The sequence below is a fragment of the Sorex fumeus genome, unplaced genomic scaffold (assembly GCF_029834395.1).
Source record: "Sorex fumeus unplaced genomic scaffold, SorFum_2.1 ptg000051l, whole genome shotgun sequence".
NCBI classification, from domain to species: domain Eukaryota; kingdom Metazoa; phylum Chordata; class Mammalia; order Eulipotyphla; family Soricidae; genus Sorex; species Sorex fumeus.
This window is the reverse complement of record NW_026606108.1, coordinates 12,789,826-12,811,296: the sequence shown is the minus strand read 5'-3', so window position 1 is coordinate 12,811,296 and position 21,471 is coordinate 12,789,826. Positions and strand designations below refer to the sequence as shown.

Here is a 21,471-nt window from a genome sequence, read left to right as displayed (position 1 = left end):
TAGAAGGCTTAAAAGTTTAGAACAATTTATCCTTGAACTCCCCAACTATAAGCACCAAGAAATTTCTTGTTTCCTCCTCCTGAAGTCGGTTTGAGTTGGTTATCAGTTATAATTGCAACCAAAATAATCTTGAATAGTACACAAAAACAATACTTTATTTGTGTAGCAATTCAAAGGAAGGAAGGAAAACCAGTTAAACAAAAGAAAATCAGTGAAAAATTCATTTTATTAAAACTGTCTTTGAAAAATTCATCATCTCTTTATATAAGAATATTGTTATATTTTCCTCTTCAAAGCCCAGTAAGCAAATTTAAAATGATTGCCATTTAGCAACTTAGAAAGACAGTATGCATTTTGTCAGAGAGATAGGAACAAAGGATGAGTTAGAAATTACTACCTATTTTGATTTTTTAATCCATTAGTTTATTATTTTCTGTCATGAGTATAAATACAGTGACCCTTCAAGTTGGGAAGATTGCTTACAGTGAGAAGGGTGTACAAGGAACTGTACTATTATATTGACTTATATATCTGACTTATTAACAAAATATTGCCAGTTAATTAAAAACTCATCAATTGAAAACATCTCCTAGGTACAGCTAAATATTCTGTTAATTTAAAATTTAATGTGTGTGTTAGAGAGAGAGAGAGAGAATAATGGTTTTACTGTATTCTACTACATAGTCTAAAGAGAGACAGGAAGTGATCCCCTTCATGTTGGTTTCAGCTTTTTTTTTAGGAAAAGAGTCCTCAAACATTACAATGAGAATAAGAGCATTACAAGTTCTGGGAAAGGAGTAGAGATGGAGTCAAGCAAGTCCTTCCCGTGTATGAAAAGAAACTAAGATCTCAGTATCTTTTCAGAGTGAGGACAAGCTCAAGATTTTGGAATTAGTCAGAACACTTTACTGGCCACTCACAAGGTAAAGCTACAGCAACATACTCTCAGATTTTTGGGGGGCTCCTTCCCAGATATCTATATATTCAAACTCAGATCTTTCCTAAAAAGAAAAGAGAAGAGCCCAGGAGATGGCTTAAAGAGCTACAGATTGCCTTGAGTTACAGGGACCCCAGGTCAATCCCTGATATGGCATGCTCCCCGGAGCACTAGTCAGAGTGACTCCAGAACACCACCAGATGCTAAACAATAAAAGGGAGGAGAAGGAAGAAGAGAGCATGTGCCACCCTAAACTGATTTTTAACTTTTTCAGTTACAAATTTTAAATAAGCAAAGGGCAACCCCCAAATGGAAATGTATCCCATCTCCACCCTTGTTCTTGGATTAGCATACCTCTGAAAGATTGTTATGGAGCTATTGTTAATAGTTAACAGAAGGTGTGGAGTTGCATCTCTATTATGAGCACTGTAAATAGTCCCCCTGTCAGAGTTCGTTAGCAATGCTGTCTGGGCACTGGGCCCACATCTAACACCCTGGAGCTCTGTCATTTCCATTTGCTTGCTGCACTTTGTTTTCTTGGTTTGGTTGCATGGACAATAGTCATGCATAGCTGTGCACAGAAGAAGCACATTTCTTTAAATAGTTCATTTACACGGGTTAAATTTCTACACGGAAGGACTTATTCCAATCCCTTTGTTTAGCTGCACAAACAAATTACAGTGACAGCCTGGCCTACTGCAAAGAGCACAGGAGCAGGAGTCAGTGGGCCTGGCTCTCTTCTGACTCTTCTGATTCTCCTACAAGTCCCAGCTGTCTCAAGGTCCCAATAACTGAAAGCAAGGTTTCTGACCAGTCTGCAACCCGATTATTCTTCTGTGGAACAGCCTGCGACTGAGGACTCGGCAGCATGAGTCAAGGGACAAATTCCAAGTAATTAGAGCTTCTCAGAAGTTCAAGGAAATGTTGAAGAAGCCAGTTGCTCGGGGCAGTCAGGCAGCATGTGAGTGTTCATTTAAGAATGCCTAAATGAGTACAGTGAGTCTGATTTCTTCCAGTGTTAAAATTGAAGGAAGGTGAGGGTTCATGTTAATTCTACTCTAATGTCCCCCCGCAAAAGACTATCTATCTGTCTGTCTATCTATCTATCTATCTATCTATCTATCTATCTATCTATCTATCATCTATCTAATCATTGTCCAATATTTTTAAAGGATGAATTCTCAGTTCACATACTCATGTGTCAATCAGGCTCCATCCACTGGGTACTATCACAGACCATCCATTGGGCACTGAGTAATTGGAACAATAATAAATGTGATGCAATATATCAGCAAATAAGAATAGATATCTTATAAAACTCTCCAGGGCCATGATGATACTCAAAGACCTGGTCTTTGTATTCTTTACATGTTGGATCTTTGGATTCAATCCTGACACCACAAGGTCTCCTGAGTACCAGAAAGAATGATCCCCAAGCACATGGCAGGGAGTAGACCCTGAGCATTACTGGCATGGCCTAGAAACCAGAATAAAATATAAGGAAAAAACCTGCATTCTGAAGAGTTGGACCTTTATTTGCAAGTGTTTCTTTCAAGGACTCAAGTGTCTCTTTCAAATAAGAAGCTTCTAACCATTTACTTTCCATAAATGTAAATTCATATAGATGCCAACTCCATGATTCAAGAGACTACCAAACTGACATGGTGGTCTTTTAGGTGCAATTAGAATGCAGAATGCCTTTTAAAATTACTAAGGAAAGATTCCTGCTGCATAGATAAACATTTCTCAACTGGGAACTATGCAGCCTCCTCCTTTAAAGTTAGAATTGTGTACATAGAATTGATAGAGGATCTGCAGGAAGATGGGAGGAATGGTGACAATACCTGTGTCAACCCGTTAGCTGAAATTTGATACATTGTTTTGTAGTTTTTGCCTTTGTTTTGATAGTTACTTTTGGTTTCTTGCTGTTCTAGCTTCCACTTACATTTTGGTTTCTTTGAAATCAATTTATTTAAGGAAAACTAATCAAACTACAGAAAAACATGCCAATAATGTTCCAGATGGCACAAGGAAAAGTGGAAAAAATCACAAAGATAATAGTCTAATAATTGAAATTTTGGAAGCACTGGTAAAGTGATTTATGGCAAAGGTAGGTTACTTTTGTCAGCAAAAGTCTTATGTTTCTTGGAGCAAAAGTTCACTTTCACTAATTTAAAGGATGCTGCTCAGTTCTGCTCTCAGAATGCATAATCATCAGGAGATGATACAGAATTAATTTTCCAGGCTCTGATTTGGAGGATTGTCTTGGGATCTATCCTAGTTCTGCTAATTACCAATATACTCTTGGACAAATTGCTTTTCTTAGCCCCAGTGACCTCATCTGTAGAATGGGAATATATCTATATACTATGAACCTCAAAAGACTTCTGCAGAAAATTAATTAAAAATGAATCCTCTGTGGCCAGTTACTCTGACAAAGTGGTCTCCAGATACTGAGATGGGTGTTCTGCAGCTCTGCAGAAGCTGGGTTCTTCCTCTTCAATTTCTCCACAAAGGTAACTCTGTACCTGGAGGTCCGTTCCCCTATTATGGGACTGTAGCAATGTCCTCCCATTGCTCATCTATTTGCTCAAGCAGGCACCAGTAACGTCTTTATTGTGACACTTGTTACTGTGTTTTGCATATCAAATACGCCACAGGGAACTTGACAGGCTCTGCTGTGCGGGCGGGATACTCTAGGTAGCTAGCCGGGCTCTCTGAGAGGGACAAAGGAATCAAACCCGGGTCGGCCGGGTCAGCCACGTCAGCTGCATGCAAGGCAAACACCCTACTCACTGTGCTATCGCTCCAGGCCTCCAAAGACACACACAAAATCTTAATGATGAGTCGGACCCAATGGCAGAGAAGCAAGCGAGTCTCTGAGCAGGGACCCCAGAAGCAAGCACACAGGATGCAGCAAGGGGCTCTGAGTCCAGCATAGGGCGCTGTCCCTCCTGCTCGGGCCTCCAGTATCTGGACCTGGCACAGCAAGGCTCCCCCGATGCTGCTGTGGAGTATGGAAGAGGCCAAGGGGGTGGAATCACCCTTTGAGGGGCCAGAATGACCCAGAATACTTGTGGGAAGGATTCCCCAAAGAGCCAGTGGCCAACGTCCCCCAAGAGCACGGTGGCCAATAGCTGAGCTGCAAGATGGTGCTGAGTGAGTCACTGCCCAGCGTTCAGGAAGCCGTGGGCCCAGGGCATCTCAACTGCATGATGCGGTTGCTATGGTGATGGAGAGTTGATACAGAGAGAGGCCCAGGAGTGGTCCAGGTCAGCCACACCCAATGGGAAGCTCAGGGGCTGTGGACCCACCCAGCTCAGAACCAGGCCACGAACCCCACAGGTCGCCTAGCACCTGTGGGACATGATTTTAGAAATGATTTCTCTCTGGGTAGGATAGGTTCCCGGAAGCTGAGTCTAGGAATATGTGAATAGTTTAGCCACCACTGACATCAAGGACCTAGTGTTTGAAGCAGCTCAAACCCAAATTTTTATTTCACCTAAATAAAGTTTGAGCCAATTAATCTGGAATGTTCATTTTGCAAAGTGATGGTGACCCCTGGAAGGCAGTTTGAATAACAATGCAAGAAACAGCACAATCTTCCCAGGTGAGCACACGTTTTGAGACTTTCTTCTGAGGCTTCCTCCAGCTGCCTCAATCCCTCATCAACACAAGGACCAGCAGGATTTGTTCAGTATGGCAAAAGAAAGGGCTCAGCCAACCTCTTTGCCTTCTCTGTGCTCATTCATTTTTACTTCTGAATTTCCTGAATTAGAATATAGTGTATACGGGCAGCTCTAATGCACTGATTATCACATCCAATTAAGCATGCCAGCACAGTCTCAAACAACACAGGCTATTTACAGTATAGAGGGAACTTCTTGAGAAAAAAATCTGCATCTTTGCTAGTTTAATAAATTGTCTTTTCCCTAAAGGCTGCTGCCTACAATCCCCTTCCAATAGCTCTAAACAAACCTCTTGGAGGGAAAATAAAAAGTAAATTCATAGATTTTTTTAGAGGGAGCCATTTAACAGAAGAGGTTTCTAGGAGTGAAATGTTTCTTTTCTCTTCTGGAAGTGAAACATTTCTCTCCTTTCTGGGAATGGAGCTAGGACACATTTCTACAGCATAGACCCAAGTTCGATTCCTTCGCCCTTCTCGGAGAGCCCAGCAAGCTACCCAGAGTATCTCGCCCGCACGGCAAAGCCTGGCAAGCTACCCATGATGTATTCAATATGCCAAATACAGTAACAAGTCTCACGATGTTACTGGGCCTGCTCGAACAAATCAATGAACAACGGGAGAACAATGACAGTGATTTATGAAATATGTTCTAGGTAACAAGTGCTTCCCATGCATTGCCTCATTTCATCTTTCCATGTGCATCATAAGAGTAGAGCAGTGATCTCTGTTCTGAAGGTGAAAAAAAGAGGTATATAAAGGAGAAGCTGTCCAGGGCCATACCAGACAATGACTCCAGGGTCCAGATCTTTAATTGCTAAATTAATCCACAAAAGATTTAGATTTCAAAGTTCTCCTAGCTTAACTCTTCCAGTTCAGCTTTCTTAAGCATTTAAGTAGCTATTAAGCACCTAAGAAAAGTCTCTGTGCATTAGAAAGAGGGTATATTAACCAAGATCCAACTAACTTTGCCTTGAGCAGAGTATGTCCCTCAATGCCTGTGTAAGCCAGGGTCTGACACTGCCCAGGGTGTTCGGGAGACAGTTCATTTATTGTCTTGCAGATCTGCTACTACTCATGATGTTCAAATAACATAATATATGGTAGCACTGTAGCACTGTCCTCCCGCTGTTCATTGATTTACTCTAGCAAGCACCAGTAACGTCTCCATTGTGAGACTTGTTACTGTTTTTGGCATATTTACTACCTCATGGGTTGCTTGCCAGGCTTTACTGTGTGGGCACGATACTCTCAGTAGCTTGCTGGGCTCTCCTGGGTTGGCCCAAGTTGGCCACGTGCAAGGCAAATGCCCTACCAGCTGTGCTTTCATACAGAAGACAAGTTTAGAATAACATATATTAAGTCACTATACCATACCCCTGTAACTAATACAATGTTTATATTAATTTCATTTAAAAAAACAATACAAGAGCACCCATATAGAAATATAAAATAATCTTCCCTTTACCAGTATTATCTTCCCATGGCCAGTATCTATTGCAGTTTATTTTTAAAAAGAAAACCACACAGCAAACATGAATTTTTGTAGTCATTGTCGCAGAGATGGAGAGGTCACAACTAACCTGGTTGCAGGGTCATCTATGCTAACTTATGGTGTCAGGAATATATTTGGACAGAGTATGGACTAAGGTAGACTTGGAATAGCACATCCAATATGGTAACCACTAGTTCTGTGGGCTACTTAAATTTAAATTAATTGAAATTAATAGAACTTAAAATTTAATCCTTCAGTGGTATTAGTCAAGCATCAAGTGTTCATCAACCAACTACAGTTGCCTCTTTCCAAACGGGAGAGCAAGGAAAGCATAGGATTACAGCTGCCTCTAACCTCCACTATGACTAACTTCTGCCCTGTGCAAATGCTTGCTCATTTTCTACGGGCACTGCAGTTTTGCCACAATCAGCGTTTTTTTAAATAAATAAAAGTGGTTGACTGCTGATTCCCAACATTATAAAGTACAGTCAAAGTGAGGGCTGTGGAAAAAGAATCAACTGAAATCTTCCTGTGAGCATACATTCCCGTGAGCACACACTCCCTTGAATACATACACACCCATGAGGACACACTCCCATGAGCACACACTCCTGTGAGCACACACTTCGTGAGGACACACTCCCGTGAGCACACACTCCTTGAGGACACACTCCTGTGAGCACACACTCTCATGAGTACACAGTCCCGTGAGCACACACTCCCCTGAGTACACACATCCATGAGTACACACTCCCGTGAGCAAACACTCCCCGGAGTACACACACTCCCATGAGCAAATACTGCTGTGAGTACACGCACTCTAGCTAGGTGATTGGAATCTTAGGCAATGCTGAGCTAGAGTGCCTTGCAGTGTGGCCCCTGGGGAGAGAAGTGTGTGCATAAGTGAGGGGAGGAAAATCAGAAGTGCAAAGGCTTCTGGGGGCATAATTCAGGGGTGGGACTGGGGGCAAAGGTGTTTTGAATGCAACACAGCTGAGGCACTAGTAGCAAAGCCAATGTGCCTGAGTACTGAGAGCAGGAAGGAGAACAGACTTGGAATGAGTCTGGAACTGTGATCTTATCAGCTGTGAGGAAGTTGCTGCTGGTCCCCCTCACCTCCAATCTTCTTGCATCACATCCAGCAGTGCTCAGTGCTTACTCTTGGCTCTGTGCTTGGGGATCACACTACATGGGGTATGTGGGATTGAACCCCAGTCAGCAGTGAGCAAGGCAAAGGCATTACCCACTACACTATCACTCCGGCCTCTCACCTCCAATTTAAAATGGCTCTGGCTTTTGTGATAAATGGGATTGGAGGGTGGAAGAAAGTGGTCAAGAGGACCCTTGCAAAGCGTTTGTGGCCGTCCAAGGTGAGCTGTCTTGGTGTCAGCCTCCCAATTATAAAAAGGGAAACAAGAAACAATGACTTTAAAAAAATCATTCCCCAAGTGCACTGAAGACTGGATTGAGGAGAAAGTAATAAGAAATATGATAAAGCAAATTAGCAAAATGCTAATTCTACAGTCAACAAGGCTCTATTCACTGTCTTTCAACTTTTGAATTTATTTTTATAATAAAATGCTGGGAGATAAAAAGGGCAAGAATTGGTTGTTAGAAGAACTGAATGAACCTGAGCACTTTCAGCAGCACTCAGGATAAATACTTGGCAGACATTAGCACTGAAGACATACTGTATGGACAGTAGCTGGTCAAGGTGAGGGAACCCTTTGGTTTTTACCATGTTTCTGTCTTACCAAGTATAGATTTATACCCCGAAGGTTTCCCTCTTGAGAATGTGAACAGAAAGACACACTCTTGGGTCCATTCATATCATTCATATGCATTCATACTATTTGTTCATCTTGTTTGCTCATATAGTTCATTCATATCACCCATTCACATCATTCATATTGTTCATATTTATTCATGTGACAGAGCAACAGTAAAAAAGATAATAAACTCCTAGAACTGAGTTCTCTAAAGATGATGTGGCTCAAGTGCTTTCTGAGGTCTAGAACCTAGAATCCAAAGGAAAGCGTGATCCTTTGGATAAATTCCAACTTTTTCTAAACCAATAGCACTAGACTTCATTATGTATAAGCAGGGGCTGGAGCTATAGCACGGCAGGTAGGGCATTTGCCTTGCACGCGGCCAAGCCAAGTTCGATCCCCAGCATCCCATATGGTCCCCTGAGCACCACCAGGAGTGATTCCTGAATATATGCGCCAGGAGTAACCACTGTGCATCACCGGGTGTGACCCCCCCAAAATTATGCATAATCAAAAATATATACAATTAACCCTTATGAACAACATGGTTTGGAATTGTGTCGGTTCACTTACACACAGATCTTGTTATAAACATGAGTGTATGGTATTATGTATAAATGTATTGCATAAATGTATGGTATTGATAAATACAGCACCATGCTGCTGATATGGTTTCTATTGTGATTTTCTCAGTAACATTTTGTTTTTAAAAAAAAATTTTATTTTCGTTTCATTTAATTTTTATAAAGTTGTTTACAATAATTGATTATATTTGGGTTGGAGCAATAGCACAGCAGTAGGGCGTTTGCCTTGCGCGCAGCCAACATGGCCGACCCGAGTTCGATTCCTCCATCCTCTCGGAGAGCCCGGCAAGCTACCGAGAGTATTTCGCCCGCAGGGCAGAGCCTGGCAAGCTACCCGTGTTTGGCATATCGAATACATCAGCGGGCCCGCTCGAGCAAATCGATGAACAATGGGAGGACTGGACAGTGACGATTTAATATTTGAACACCAATCCCACCACCATTATACCTTCCCACCACTATATTTCGAATGTTTCCATCCCAAACCCCAAACCCTGTCCCCAAAGCAGAACCAAAATAATTTATTCTGTATTGCTTGAGTAACATTTCTTTTCTCTCGTTCACTCCCTTAAAAGAACATAGAGTATAATACACATAGTACATAAACAATGTGTTCATCAAACGTCTTTACGTTATTGGTAAGGTCTCCAATTCACTCCTCTCCAGACTTTTCACACCTACAAACCAGCACCTCTCTTGCATATGGATCCACAGATGGGAAAGTTATAACCAAGGCAGCAGAGAAGTGGTTTCGACTCTTTTATGCCTGTGGACAAATGGTTGAAGAACATTGACCTAGTCAACAATAATCTATTTGTAATTAAGTCTGGGAGGATTCCAAATACTATACATGGATTTTAGTCTACACAGGGGCTGGCACCCCTAATTCATGCATTATTAATGGCTCAACTATATATTTACTAGGACAATTAGCTTTCGATTACAAAGCATTTTTAAAAGGCTCAGATCTTGGTTCCTCATCTGTAAACACGAGAAATACATCTTTTCTCCTCTCCCAGGAGTGATACTAAAATGAAATAAGATGAACTGGTAGATTATTTCAATTCCATCTGAGTTTCAGAATCACTTTCTAAACATCTTCCCATCTAGGATCTTGCAGCCACCTTTTCTCGGGTAAAGAGTGTATGCTCTTATAAGGAAGAAACAGTGAAAAATAAGAAAGCAGTGGGTTGAGCTTTAAAATTGGAATATAAAGAAACATTAAATGGGAATAACAAATGGTCAGACAACAGAACCTAGGAACTGGTCTACAGACTGATTTACCAAGGGCTAAAAGCAGGGAGTAGATAGGAGGGGCCCTTGAGACATGTAGGGAAATAGTGTGGTGGTGGTGTGTGTGTGTGTGGGGGGGGGGGGGGGTTAGGGATTGCAAATCATGTGCTTCAAATAAAAATTAAACACAAAAATTTAATTTTAAAATAATAATTAAACCTGGTTTTAGTATGTTGATGTCAATACATTCCACCAGTAGCTCACTGTTTTTATATTAATGGTAATTCAAAATGATATCAATATAAAAAAACTAAATTGGGTTCGAGAAATAGTACAGAAATAGTACCTTGTAAATGGCTGACTTGGATTTGATCCCCAACATGTCATAAGAATTCCCCAGCTCGGCAGAACTAATTCATGAGCACAGAGTCAGGACTGAACCCTGAGCACTGCCGAGTGTGGCCCCCAAACCAAAAAATTAATTACTTAACTCAGTTATCTGCCAGAAATTGACAATAAAAATAGCGACAGATATGGTCATTACTGCCATGCCAAAAATTCACGATTCTACTTTTGTTCCTTGCCTTTGGACAAAGCAGAACATTGTTAATGAAGCCACCAAATGGTGAGAAACAAAACTGCAGTGCAGACTCAATTTCCAGGAAACTTTTTCTTTTCCTCTTCTCTCTCTCTCTCTCTCTCTCTCTCTCTCTCTCTCTCTCTCTCTCTCTCTCTCTCTATCTCCCCTCTTTTCTCCTCTTTTTTTGGTTTGTTTTGGGGGTGTGCTCAAGGTTTTCTCCTGCCTCTGACTCAGGAATTACCCCTGGAGAGGCTCAGGTGATCCTAGGGGATGCTGGGGATAGAGCCCAGGTTGACCATGTGCAAGGCAGATATCCTACCCACTGTACTATGGCTATGGCCTCTCAAACTTTTTCTGGTCCAAGAGTCGTTCTGCAGAAGAGCAATTGCCTCACAAGCATGAGGTCTTAAATTCAATACCTGACCGCAAGCACACATGTATGAGAGAAATGCACAGCAGTGCTGCCATGTGCAGTCCCGGCTCCACAAACACATATGTGTGAGCACAAGAACCCTTGGCAGGCGCTGGAGCAAGAGTGTAGCAGGTAGGGCATTTGCCTCACAAGCTGCTGATCCAGGTTCAACCCTCAGCATCCCATATGGTTCGCTTGAGCACCACCAGAAGCAATTTCTGAGTGCAGAGCTGGGATTAACCCCTGAACATCTCCAGGTGTGCCTCAAAAAAGGAAAGAAAAAAAAAGAGCCCACAACAGGCTCTACAACTGAAACACACCCAAACACAACTAAGCAGTGTGTGTGTGTGTGTGTGTGTGTGACTCCCGGTAAGCACACATGCTACACAACCAGTGCAAATGCACCACAATTCAGTGTATGGGACACCCAGTCTTAGCAACAATGATAATGGGAAGAAGGGAAGGGAAGGAGGGTGGATCAATAATAAGAATGAAATGAAATGTGGCCAGGAGAGAGCTCCATGGCTAAGATGGCTGAAGATGGGGCTCAGAGTTTCATCCCCCATTGTTGGTGCATGGACCATGCACCATGCAGCAGCTCTGCTAGTTTTGCTTCACGTGATTTAAGTCACTCTGCAGCCAAGTATGTGCAAACTCCACAACTAAGGGGCTGAGTGTAACTTGCTCAACCCCGACTGCACACTTCCACCAAGTCTGCAAACCACATAACCTGAGAGGCACTGTGACTCCCAGTATTGCGACAACAGAGGAGAACTTGGGAGATAGTACTGTGGTAGCATGCATGTGCCAGATCCTTGTTTGATCCCCAGGACCACACAGTCTCCCAAGATTGCTAGTTACAACCTTGGAAGCTCTTAAGCACCAATGGGTGGTCTGGGTAATCCCCAGCACCACAGGGGCCCAGCAGCACCCAGGCTTTTGCATTGAACTGCAAGCTGATTGATAGAGAATTGCCTGAGGGACTCCTAGGTATCCTGAGCACCGCTTGGGAGGTTCCCCAAAACAGGAAGAACAAAACAGGAAAGACCAGAAGGAAAAATACCAGGGTTAAGGCATTTGCCTTACTTGTGTCCAATCCTTGTTTGATTTCTAGTATCACATATAGTCCCCCGAGCATCACCAGGCGTGATTCCTAAGCCTAGAGTCAGAAGTAAGTCCTGAGTACCACTAGGTCCAGATCCCAAAATAACAACCACAAGAAGGAAATGGAAGGGAAACAAATAATAATAATTTAATTTAACCCTTTAAAATGTATGATATTTAAATTTTTTAATCGGCTACACATAAATATTGTGACTTGAGTTTCTGTTGGGATTCTTCATTAAACTAACATTGATTTTAGGGGAAAGAAAGACAAAACAACTACACAGGAAACCAATGCTGGTTACACAGATAACTTAATTTATATTTATTTCTTTTTAACTACATAAGGGGTTCTCTATAGATTTTCTGGAAACCATGTGGTACAAGGGATTAAATCTCAGCTTCTAGCAAGCACAGCTTCAAGCAATCATCCTGGCCCAGCGTAAATCTTCTCTCTCCATTCCTCCCTTTATTTGCCCTCTCCCCTTTATCTCTTCCTTACTTCCTCTCTTTCTTATACCTGGTAGTGTTCCCAGGACCATATGATGCTAGGAGCTTAACCTGGGGTCCTGCATGCAAAACATGCCCTATGCACCTTGGAGTCATCTCCCAAACTGTGCCCTCCTTGTGATCCCCCACTCTGCCCAAGGTAACTTTCTTAATCTCAGAGGAACAAATCAGATCTTATCTGGAAGTATACACGATATTAAGGGATTTGGGGGATTTTTCTGTGAGTTGTGGTGATAAGGGGATTATATTATCCAAATTGAGGCAGCAGTGGGTGTGGACAGAGGTAGGAAGCATGAAAAGATTTAATGTTCAAAATTAGCCCAACTTAGCAAAACTATAGCTGGGAGCAAGCAAAGGTATTTTTGAAATGAAAATAGAGGCAAAGCTGAATGAGAGTATCAATCAGTTCTGAAAAATAATTATTATTTTGGTCTTGTTTTATTCACTGATTTTCAAAACCCCACCGTTTACTTATATTTACTTATTTTCAAATATTTTGCTGAATAGCCTCAATTACTAAATTACATAGTTATTCATTATTGAATTTAAGGAATACAATGTTCCAACACCAATCCCTCAACAGTGTCCACTTCCCTTCACCAATGTCCCCAGTTTCCCTCCTGCCCTCCAGTCTGCCTCTCCGGCAGGCAGTTTCCCTGCTCACCCAACCATTTTAGGCACGGTGATTGAAAATGCTGTTACTGATAGGATATCATGCATGTTACTTTACCTCCTTTTATCACCTGTTCCTGGTATAATGACCACTTACCTCTTTAATTTTTGGTAGTGGACCCTTCCCTAATCTAATTCTCCCCCCTCTCTACCCACCCCTGACTAGGAATTGAGTTTTCATATGACCCAACAATTTCACTTTGTGAACATACCCCCCCAATAGCCCCAAAACACAATGCCGAAAAGAGGTCTGCTATGCTCTTTGGCGCTCTATTCACAATAGCCCAAATCTGGAAGCATCCAAGATGTTTTGTGTCCAGTGTTTAAGAACAGATAACTAGATAATAAATCTATGAAATATCTCCACATTGGAATACTACTCGGCTATAAGAAAAGATGGTGTATGCAATTTGCTGTTACATGGATGCATCTGGAGAGTAGCACGCTGTATGACATTAGTCAGAGGAAGAGGGATAGACAGAGAATGATCTCACTCATGTGTAGGATATAAAGAAGCATAGCAAGGGAATGCTGAATAGTAATGTAAATGAAGAGCAGGCAAGCTAGACATCTTTTGCAATGTGTCTCTTCATTAAAACATTTTGGGTGGGTGGACCAAGAGCTTTATTTAGTTATCTAGGTCTTAGCCATGTGATTCTCAAATGTGGTCTCCAAGATAGCAGCCAGAGGATCATTTTGGAGAAGAAATAAGAACATAAGCATAGAAGCAGGTGATAAATGTGAGTAGGAACCAGCAATCTGTTTCAATTGGTCTTGTAAATGATTCTGATGAATTCTGATGCGATTGGGAAATAATATCTTAGTTAAATGATGAGGCTTCCAAGGTTTTATCATGAATTCAACAGTAGCTCTCTGCTTTTGAGTAAACTGGACCGAGATCTTAGACAAAGCTATCACGCTTCTTCAGACCTGTTTTGGATCTTCCATGTTAAGAGTGATTATTAAGGTAGTCATTCATACCCTGACTCTACGTGTCAGATTGGTTTGGTGGCCATTTGTATTGCACTAATTTTTCCCTTTGTTCAAAAGTTCATTACTCTCTACTGCCTCAAAAGAATTTGTATAGAAGAATTTGAACAATGAGAGAGACCACTAAGAAGAATATGATAAAGGGGAGTTTTTCTTGGCCACTTTGATCTTGGTGACAGGAGAGATATATTAAATTTAGTGGTTGATAAAAACTTAATGAAAAGAGAAATGTCTCATTTATTGTCTGCTCCAACCTTTGTGCCTACTTTCCATTCCTTAGGGTCCCTCTCCTCAGTTTTCCCAAATGTTATTGCCACACCTCTGGCTCTCTACATATGCTTTGGAGCTCTTTCTGGATTTCTGAATAACTGCAATGACACAAATAAGACAGAAAGTGAGAGAGAGAGAGAGAGAGAGAGAGAGAGAAAGGGAGAAAGAGGGAGAGAGGAGAGAGAGAAATCACATCCTTTTCACTAGCATAACCACCATCCTCCTGACTCTAGCTTCTCTAAGAGCAGACTTGGTTCTATAATTGAACTAGATGGTATTTAAGATAATTTCCACCCTGAGATAGTGAGATCCTCTGCACAGAAGGCACTGGTGGAAGGTCTGAACATGGACTTGAGTCAAACAGCACACATAACCAATCCTGTCCCCATCCCCACCCCTACTTCATTGCTGAGAGAATTTGAGCATGTCTTTCACCTCTTCACTAAAATCGGGGGACTTGAAACTATTTTCCTTATCATATTCCTAATGAGGATTAAGTGAGATCATCCACGTAAAGCATTTAGAACTGTGCCTGGTATGTTTCAAGGACTGGATTAATGTACCTATTAGGATTATTATTATGTTGCCTCTGAAATGCTTCACAGCCTTCAGCAGCATCTTGAACATTTCCAGGCATAGGAACAAGGCAGTGAGAAACCAGGAGAGAGAAAGGTAGGTATGTGAGAGGGGACAAATTGAATGGGGGTGGCAAGGCAGTGAGTGATATGGCTACTCACCTACTTACTAAAATGCTTTATTATAAGCGTTTCTGTACATAGGATCACAGACTTATGTTTGAATTACAGCAGTGATTTTCCTCAGAGACACTACTGTCCTTCAACCAAGACATGGTCATTTGTGATGATCTGTTCACTTGTTACAACTGTGGGTTAGTTGCAGGCATCTGGATGTCCTTGAGCTTGCTGGCCAGTGCTACAGGACTAAGGACAGTTCCTCACAATCAAAAGTGGTAAAACCCCAAATGCTGATTGGATGGAAATTTAAGAAATTCTAAGCTTACAGTGCAGAGTAACATTATCTTAATAAGATAGGATACGTTATTCTTTTGCTATTTTCAGAAAGATAATGACACGTGGGGCCAGAGCAATAGTACAGCAGGTAGGGTCTTTGCCTTGCATGCAGTCAACCCAGGTTCGATCCTGCTATCCCATATGGGCCCCTGAGTCCTGCCCTTGAGGGCAGAGCCAGAAGAAAGCCAGGTGCACCCATACCCCAACAAAAGACAACGGCATGGGAGACTACAGCATTTGATGAGAGAAATTAATGTTTCTTCTATAATCCCTTCACCTCCTCAATAAAGGCTTGATCCTTGGCCCCAACTTAAAGATAATAGTGTATTTTCACCCTTCTTGTCTACCTTTTCCCTATTTCTTGTACCCTTAAAGACAAATTATACATGCATATATGCATACATACATATAGATAGATAGGTAGATAGATAAACCCAATTATTTAATGTTGGAAAGAACTCGTAAGTTAAGGCAAAATGTTTCTGGCTAAACCAAAGATCATTTAGGATAATTAGAGAATTTTGGAATTAGAACAAACCTGAGAAATTATCTAATGCCTTTTAGATTGGCACCTTTGACCTCTGACCAGTGAGGGTCAGTAGCAGAGATTGAGACAAACACAAATGGACTGTTCAAGCTTTAAGGACACCTGAAGCAGCCACCAGGTCTCACAGGCAGGCCTTTTACTCAACACAATATCACTCCCCACCTCCCACACACCCCTCTGGGTTTCCAGGAGAGCCATTGTTTAAGTTGACTGAAACAGTAAAGACAGTAAGTGCATCAACATTCAACAGGTAATTGCTAGGGTATTTTATAACCAGCCAGCAGGCATCTAAAAGTCCCTCAACATTTTGTACTATTCTTTCCTGGGTGCATTTTTGCTTGTTCTGTTATCTATTCTATTCTTTCCTGGATGCAATTTACCAACCTTTTGTATTCTAAGATCAAAACCTTACAATAACCCAACCTTGTAGGTTTTCTTAGGAGGACGATTTCCCACAAGAAATAATCTAGCAACTCAATTTCAGTTGAAATATTTTATCACAGTTTATAGATAAGAAACAAATTTGAAAGGTCAAGAGACTTGAATTAGGTCATGAAATACAACAATCATCAGAATGCCCAGAATGTTTCCAAAAAATCCTATGACACTGATTAGTCCAAAAAGGGTAACAATATTAAGGGTCTTCTCTTGGTGTTCATAATTGATATTTATTCCTTTGGCAACTTTTCAATAGATTGCCTCCCCTGATAAATTGATATCAAAAGGGATTCAAAAAAACAAAGGGGGGTGGCTGTTAATTCAAGGGATATGGAGGGAAAATGGCCAAATCCTGCCTATTGACAAAGCTGGGCAGCTGCTGGAGTCTGCAGAGGCCTGATGAAAAGGTGACTCACAGGGATTTAGTGGCACAATAAAAGAGCTAGAAAGAGCCAATCCCTTAGTATGTATCATGAAGGAAAGAGACAAGGGGATGAACAGTCCCAGGGAGATCCCAGACAATTCAACTGGGAGGAAAAAGATTTAACTTGGTGACAAGGCCACTGTAGTCCCTGAAAGAAATAGCTTCAGGAGTGAAATTACTCAGAGGAATTCTTTTCTGCTGGGTCCTAGGCCCTGGAATTTAAAGGACCAACCATCTGACTCTACTCAACTACATAATAATGATTAGAATAAGACCCTTCCCATGGGGGTTGAGGGTGAATGCATGAGAGAGAATTTAAGATCACTGGCTCTGAGGGAAAATATGCCTTGATAAAGCCGCAAAAGCTCTTCACTTTCTACTCCCCCCGTCACCCTGCCCCTGGGAATTACTTCCCAGTCCAGAACTACTCCTTGGAATTCCACAAGTCTCATCTGCTGGCTGACAGTTGCATCTCAAGGTGTCCTTGGTGGTGTGTCCCACCTGAGCAGGAAGCAACTTCTCTCGGGATCCATGAGGTTGTAGCTTCACTCAGGGTCCCCGGGAAATGCAACAGCCACAGCTCCCCACTGAGTCCCCATCCCCACGCACGCACGTAAGAACTGCCACTCTTCCAGCACTATCCAGACAAGGAGGCAATCAACGTAAGTGTCCCTTCCCCCAAAGCCACCTTTGGTTCGTGACACACCTGCATGCCCAGGAACATTTTATTCCCCGTTGAAATGAACGGGCTCGCAAGCCAGCATTGTCTGGAACTGGAAAACGAAGAATAAGGAGCAAAAGCACATCATTTCCCCACCTCTGTCATCCACCACTCGCTCCTCTGTCCTCACAGTCCGAGGCATCGGGCAGCACCGCCTCCCCTGCAGCCCCCTGCACCACGGGAAGACAGCTGGGAGAGGGAGTAGGACGCAGCGGGATGCAGGAGGAGCGAGGCTGTGGCCAGAGATCACGCAGCCAGCCAGCCTGCCCGCACACTCACGCGCCCTTGCACATGCAGCCCTTACACACTTAAATATGCCTTGTCTGGTGGCATTCACGCGGAGAGAGAGCACCACACCGGGTGGGTCACACGCCCAGCATCAGCATCATCCTCAGGGCGCAACATGCAGCGTCCCTTTACACACCTCCCGATACGGATGCCCAGTGTCCCATTCTCTCTCTCTCTCTCTCTCTCTCTCTCTCTCTCTCTCTCTCTCTCTCTCTCTCTCTCTCTCTCTCTCTCTCTCTCTCTCTCTCTCTCTCTCTCTCACACACACACACACACACCCTCTACACACAGTCCTCCGAGAAGCTGTGATCCCACGAGCAGTTTCACAAGTACTTACACGCGCGCGCCAGGCGCTGGCTCCGCATCCCTCCCCCGGTCCACGCCGGCGACAGTCCCACGCGACCGTCCAGCCCCGCCAGCCGCCTGGAGCCACAAGCCTGGGACCCGGAGCGCTGCCCGCCCCCGCCGCCTCTCCCCACGCGGCCCTGGGCTCGGGCTCTGGAACCGGCGGATGCGCGCGCCCCACCTACCTGCCACCCGCGGCCAAGGGAACCCCGCGCCCCGCAGCTCGCCGCGGCCACCGCAGCCGCTGATCCTCTCCCGCCGCCGCCGCGCGCTCCTCCCCGCCGCCTCCCGGCTGCGGCTCCAGCCCCCGCGCGAGGGGCCCCGCGGGCGCCGGGCGCACACCCGGGACAGGGGGCGGACGTGGAACCCCAGCCGCCGCTCACCTTGGCGCAGCCCGCATGATCCTCGCCCCCAGCCCACCCCAGGGGCGTGGGCGTAGGGTCCGGCCAGGACGAAACTCAGTACCCCAGGGCTGGCCAGCAGGCGCCTTCCCCGGCAGGAGCGCCGTGCAGAGCCGGGGCTCCCTGCAGGCTCCTGGGTGAGCTTGTGCTAGTTGGCCAACCTCTCTGAGCGCCGCTTCCTCTGGCTAAGCTAATAAACACAAAAACTGAAAGCGCCTGTGGAGTCCCGGCCAAGGGGTGGGGTACCGCTGCGGCGCGGACTTCCTTCTGTCTGGGACTGCCAGGGCAGAGAGACTGGGTGCATAAGGCTCAGAGGGAACCCTTTGTGTCCAGACAAAGCACCCAAGTTTCCCCAGACAATGTCCCTTCCCGGGATGCCTTCCCATCCTAAGCGATGCGCTGCGTGTGTCTGTCACCTCCCCAAGACAGAGGAAACCCCTTCCCTGTCCATTTGTAAACTTCTTCGGAGGCTGGAGTCAGGACTCGGTGCTCCTGACCATAAGTTCCCAGGAGTCCAGACCCACAAAGTTCCTGGACCCGTGTGGCCCTTAGTCCTTGTACTAGCTGTGAGGATCTGTGACAGGGTGAAAACTGGTCCTCCATTTACGTTTTCAAAGGCCTCAGATTCCAGGAGCAACAATTCCAGTGTGAAGGCTGGGCGACAGGGAAAGGAAATGGAGAAGTGGAACAGGGAGGTGCAAGGGTGTGAAAGAGAAAATAGACAAGGTGGACAGTAAGTAGTTGTTGAAAGCAAACAGGTCTTCCAGAACAATCCTGAACATCAGTCACTTGCCCGTGCAAACACAACCCCAGTGAACTGAAAGTTTACACTCACCTACCTCTTCCACCTCAAACCTCTGAGCTCGTACGTTTACCAATACCTCTCTGCTCACATTCCTGTCTCTCACTTCTCTCCTGCTTTTGCCGGACTCAGTCGATGCCTCTCTTCCTCTTGGACTTCCTCTCTTTCTCATCTTATTCATATTTCTTATTTCGCCAATGATAATAAGATGGAAACTTCAATAGCACTTCTCAAACCTAGTAAAGGACTCGCACCATAATCCTCACCCTCATGGAAGCTCAAGGCCTGAGCTATCCTGACCAGTCTGTCTTTCTTCTCTTCCCTCCACTCTCTATCCAACTACCTGCTCATTCCCAGGGAGCCTCTTCCCAATCCACTGACCTTCCCTGCTGATTCTCACTAGACTAAAGCGTGTGATTTCTGTAATGACTGGGTCAGTTCTTCTGACTGGCCTCTGTTCCCCAGCTTTCCTCCTAACTAATACCAGTACACCCTTCCCTGGGCAGGTTCCCAGTGGTATCACTCTCCTGCCCTATGCCCCTAATGCACAAGGAGGGTGGAAAAGATCTTTCTAAGGATAACTGCATTCTATTACCGATTACTGGGGATATGTCACCTCATTGGTAAAAAGGACTTTGCTGATATTGTTACATTTCAGATGAGTTTACTCTAAAGTCTCCAGAAAAGGGGTGCAGCTCTGATGGCACCTTGATTTTAGCATAGTGGGACTCATAGCACACTACTGACCTAGAGAGTCATGCTATAATAAGCGTGTTGTTATAGTCCTCTAAGTAATTCATTACTACAGCAGCAGTTCGCTGATAAAATGCCTCTCCTTCTGTTGTTGAGGTGCCCACAAATGCCATATCTTGAATTAACTCTTCCCAAGGTAGCCCTTACTCTCAGCCATCTTCCTCTAGTCAAATCTTGTGTTTCAAGCAATCTGTTCCCTGGACAAAGGGAAACAATCTGTTCCCATCTTCTCTGCCCCCATCTGTACCATCACTCACGAGGCCCTCCCAAAGAGCCTCCTCCAAACATTGCTGGCATTGCTCTCTTAAATGCTATCAGAATTCACCACACTGTTTCTGATTTTTCCCTCCTTCAGAATGCCTCACCCAGGTTTTCTGTAGGTATTTACTAAGGTAAATACTCCATTTACTCCATTTGAAGCAGTGTTCTCCAGCAGGAAGTAAGTAACTAGAAAGAAGAAAGGAATTTAAATACATGGGTTGAAAGTGTTTCTGGCTCTCTGATCCCAAACCACTAAGCCCTCCCAGGTAAATAGTGAGGACTTAATAAATGTTTGTTTGTTTGTTTGTTTGTTTTGAGTCAATGGATAAAGACAACACATGTAGTGTTGGGTTGTGTTAAGCAGAGATGGATATTAATACATTCCTCTTGCACCATCTGTCTTTATTTAGTTGGTTCAGTCAATTGAAACCACCTCAGGGACTGTAAAATGGTTGTGAACAGGGCTGCTTTGAGGAAGAGCTTAAAATATAGACTTTGTTCTTCCCTTTGTTTTGTGTTTGTATTTTTTGTTTTGTATTTGTTGAAGATAAGTCCCACAATTAAAGGGCTACCTTTATCAGGCTTAAATTTTAAGAGGGCTATTATTGTAAGTAAGACCATTATAAACATGTGAATTCTCTAACTCCCTATCTCTCCTTTAAAAATGTACCCTAGAGATACGTACAACAGGAAGAAATCACACTCTTAAATGTATACGCACCTAATGAGGGAACAGCTAAATATTTAAAACAACTGCTAATGGATTTTAAAGAGGACATTGCTAGCAACACAATAGTAGCCGGAGACTTCAACATTGCCTTATCGCCTCTGGATGGATAAACAGGAATAAAACTCAGCAAGGAAACATTGGCTTTGAAAGAAGAAATAGAAAAGAGAGGGCTTATAGACATTTACAGGGCCCAGAAAGAAAGAGTATACATTCTTCTCCAGTGCAAATGAAATATTTTCCAAAATAGACCATGTGCTAGGATACAAAACATACCTCAATAGAATCAGGAAGATAGAAATATTTTCAACAATCTTTTCAGACCACGATGCACTGAGAATACAAGTGAATCACACACAGACACGGAGAACCAAATCAAACACCTGGAAATTAAACAACTCAATGTTGAACAACAAGTGGTTCAGGAAGGAAGTCAAGGACAAAATCAAAAGATACCTGGAAACAAATGAGAATGAAAACACTAGCTACCAG

At 43.5% G+C, this 21,471-nt stretch overlaps 1 protein-coding gene across 4 annotated transcripts in view; it reads right to left on the bottom strand.

The window, feature by feature from the left end:
- HTR4 (5-hydroxytryptamine receptor 4) overlaps window positions 1-18,303 on the bottom strand; it is a 211,990-nt gene extending 193,687 nt beyond the window's left edge. For 3 of the 4 annotated variants that reach the window (XM_056124494.1, XM_056124495.1, XM_056124492.1), the window contains exon 1: window positions 18,221-18,303. The gene's annotated coding sequence lies outside the window, so the exon portion shown is untranslated. Of the gene's footprint in view, window positions 1-18,027; window positions 18,153-18,220 lie in introns of those variants that run through there. The other variant, XM_056124493.1, reaches the window with a different exon arrangement.
- Between the last annotated feature and the right edge of the window lie 3,168 nt (window positions 18,304-21,471).